Source organism: Daktulosphaira vitifoliae, unplaced genomic scaffold (genome assembly GCF_025091365.1).
Source record: "Daktulosphaira vitifoliae isolate Bord-2020 unplaced genomic scaffold, ASM2509136v1 Scaffold_5, whole genome shotgun sequence".
NCBI classification, from domain to species: Eukaryota; Metazoa; Arthropoda; class Insecta; order Hemiptera; family Phylloxeridae; genus Daktulosphaira; species Daktulosphaira vitifoliae.
The window spans coordinates 15,511,894-15,516,081 of record NW_026099576.1 but is presented as its reverse complement, the minus strand read 5'-3'; positions in this window follow the sequence as shown (position 1 = coordinate 15,516,081).

The following is a 4,188-nucleotide window of genomic DNA, read 5'->3' as shown; positions in this document are numbered from 1 at the left end:
ATAGTTAATGATATAGTTTTTTTCTTCTTGGTTATCCATTTTTTATTTTTTGAATAGAACTCGAATCAAATAATCTTAGTGAAATGTTATTTTTATCGTATTGAATTTAATAAATAAAATGTCGTTTCAATTACATATTAAAACTATTAATTATATTTGTAAAAAAAGGACATTTATATGCGTCTCAGAAAACAGTTCCACTTTATCTATAAACTGATAATTAAACTTTATGGCTTTTAATATTAATTTTTTTTAAAACCTTAGATAATTATATATAATTTAATCACAGATTAGATTTAATAATTTATGTTTTTTTTATGCAAATAACTATTTATGTTTCCCCATTTTATTAATCCAGAGGTCAAAGTAATATATTATTGTATATATATATTAGAATTATATTTTTAAAAATAAAATACATTACTTTTGTCTCACTTTTGAACCAACAAATATTTTGTACTCATTTTTTTTTTATCTTTGATGAGTAGCTGAGAAGGTATTAAAAAGATATTACTATGATATGGTTGTTTTTTTTAATTTTAAGCCTGTCACCACTTTTTTAACTTACTTTTTGAAAATTTTCCGGATATATTGCGTCCTTAAATACATGTTAAATTACAAATAAGTTAAAAGTAAACATTTGTCCTGATGATTTATCTTCTATATTCTCGAAGTTAAACAAAAAATGTTATTTTTGTATAAAAAATCATTGTTTTTCAAAGTTTTTTAATTTTTTTAAATTAAATGAAATTTAAAAATTATTTATTAGAATAGACGGCCTGCCGTTAACTAAAAATTCCAAAAGTACATTTTGGCCGATATTATGTTATATTAGACCAAATTCAAAAGTTGTTTTTCCTATTAGTATTATTTGAGATAATGATAAATCCTCAAATAGTAAAGAATTTCTTCTTGATTTTTTCATTGAAATTCAAGAATTGATATTAAATGGACTTGAAATCAAAAATGAAAGAGGTATAATTTATAATGCTCAAATTGTATTGGATGTATTCTCCTAAAATGTTCCGGCAAAGTCGCTTGTGCTGAAAACTAAAGGTCATACTGGTTTTTTTCTTGTTCATGCTGTGAAATAGAAGGTGAATATTACAATGGAAGTGTGTGTATTCCTGATTTGACTGCACAAAAAGATCACACGAACACTTCAACACTAAGATACAAGAGAAACATCAAATTGNACGAACACTTCAACACTAAGATACAAGAGAAACATCAAATTGGATCATCCATATATATTCTTCTTTAATTTTTTATGCCTACATATAAGCATTTCCTTATTAGTAACATGGAATATATGTGATCGTCTTTTGAATTTTTTCAATAATTTACTTAAACACTTTATGGAGAACTGTATAGAAAGAAATGAATTTCACATAATGTACATTCTTTACAACACATATAAGACGACTATTCAAATTTTGGTCAATTAGATAACTGCAGTGTAATTCCTTTTGAAAATTACATGAAGACATTAAAAAAATGTATAAGAAACAGTCATCAGCCATTACAACAAGCTGTTAAAAGATATTCAGAGCTCTCTGCATATAAATGTCAATCAATAATAAATAATTTAAATGAATTATTTTCATACAACAGTGAACATACCAAAGACTGTGTACCACATATTCCACAAATAACGCTTCAATATAAATTAGTTATAAAGACATAGATATTAAGATAAATGATATTGATTGTTACATACGAACAACTACAGGAAAAATCGTTAAAGTTATTATTATATGTCATATTATAAGTACGAAAATTGTTGTAGGGTACCGTTTTAATTCAAAATCAAATTTTTATCAAACACCAATAAGTAGCTCAAAATTGTAGTATCACATTTTAATACGTGTAATAAATAATACATATACTTAATAAAAATATATCACCAAATCAGTATTCCCCCGTGAATAAGATGAATAAAAAGATAATACACTTACACAAATTCAGGCCGAACTCATAAAGTCGGTGGACCACAACCCGTGGGGGAAACCTATCGGGTCGTCATACGGAAGCTCCGTGGTCCACCGGCTTCGGGTCAGCTGGAGGCGGACGTGTTGGAAAGGTCGGTAGACACGCTTTTTCCGACAGATCCGCCCATACCTCCTCCGGTGTCCGGGGACGACGTGTCGGTGGTGGAATTCACCACCCAGGAGGTGGCCAACGTAGTAGCGCGCATGCAGGATCGGAACACGGCTCCCGGCTCCGAAGCGATTCCAAACCGGGTGTGGGGGTTGGTAAACAACCTCGCCCCGGATTGGATACGCGCCGTCACAAACCGGTGCCTCGTGGAAGGTGAATTCCCCATGAAGTGGAAGAAGGCCAGATTGGTGCTTCTGAGAAAGGGTGACAAGACCGAGGGTCTCCCCTCGTCGTACCAACCGATTTGCATGTTAGACGACCTGGGGAAGATTCTCGAGCGACTACTGGTCACCCAGATCGAGGCCCACCTGGCTGACGTCGGCGGACTGGCCGAGGGCCAATTCGGTTTTAGGAGGGCATACCACCCCTGGACGCATTCAATAGTCTCTCCATAATGGAGGACTTTGCTGGCGCGTCCGGGGGGGTAGTCTTTGTCATAATCAATCCAGAATCCAAATAGTCCGTTGCCAATGACCTTCCAGCTATTTAACCTGTGGGAGTGGCTTGGTCACCACCACTCTCTGCAGTCGCAGTATCAACCCCGTGGTTGGCTGCAGGAGCCTGCCTCAACACTCCTGTAATAGTCGTGTATTCGTCTAATAACGACACCTGGTGGGTACATCCCCCACCAACCGCCAGCACTGGTACATCCGAATCCCCTGATGCTGTAACCTTTAAACCGATCTGTTCCATTGTCATTGGTAGCAATGATGTGAGGGGGTTACCCTCATAGCCTATCCTTTCGGCCAGTGAGCAGCTAGAATCACTGGTTGCGTTGCCATTTATCTCCGTTCACACCTAAATGCTACCGCTTATTCGTCCATAAAGCTTATTTCACAGCTACTCTGTATATTTACAGAGTTAACAAGCATTTGGGCGGCTCGCTGTTCGTGACCGCTTATTCGTCAGTCTAAATGATTGGACTGCTTATTTGATGGCTAACCTGCATATCTGCAGCCCAACCCAATCCAACCGTCGTCGCCGCCCGCTCCATTCTATTGGCTCCTCTCCGCTTCACCACCTCTGTCCACAAAGTGGCCGGAGCGGGTACTGGAGTGGTGGCTGGAGATGTCGCGGACCGATGAGTCGTGGCGCTAAATGACAAAGGCGCCGCGGAGTCCGTAATCGAGCACCAAACGCTCTTTGCCACCCCCTCCTTCTTCTTTCTCTCCTTCTGCCTCTGTTTTTTAGCGGCGGTAACAAGCGGGAGTACGCCCGCTGCCACCTTGCCACCTTGAGGAGGGATGCTGCCACCCCTACAGCCTTAGATGGTGGGCCGTACGTGTCCCACCAATACTCCGTCTGGGACGCACAGTCTTAGAGGCACTCATCACCTGAACCTGCTGATCTAACAATTGAAAGTGATTGCCCTTATTTTCTTTTGAATCTGATGACGGTAATTATTTAACTTGTAGTTATTAATTTAACAACTCATTTTTTTTTGTTCATTTTATGTAAAACCATCAAAACTAAATGGTTCAAAATTTCTTTTACGTCCTAATATGTTTTTTTAGCTAATTCACCAAATAGGCATAATTTTTCACCTTCCAATAAAAGATTAGTTATATCAAAAATATCATGCACCTCATATTCTACAAAATCTAAGAACATAAATATGACTCATAATATTGTCTTGAACCCATAATTATTTTGTAAATATTAGTTTTAAGGAATTTATATGTAACACTANAACCCATAATTATTTTGTAAATATTAGTTTTAAGGAATTTATATGTAACACTAGAAACTATTTTGCTATTAATATTTTAATGTTTATTTAATAAACTATTAATACGAAAATTTATTTTAAGGGGACTTGACCATCTTCTCGGTTTTCAGTGTTCAATTAGTGAATGTTACATTATAATTAGTTATTATTTTGACTCTTCCTGACAACAATTCTTCGTCATCGAACTTGGACTTAGAACACTCAGTTCATCCCAATATTTTAATTTTTTTAGATCACTAATTAAATATTTTAGTTTAACTCATTCTCCAAATAAACGCAATCATTTACATTCTAATAAT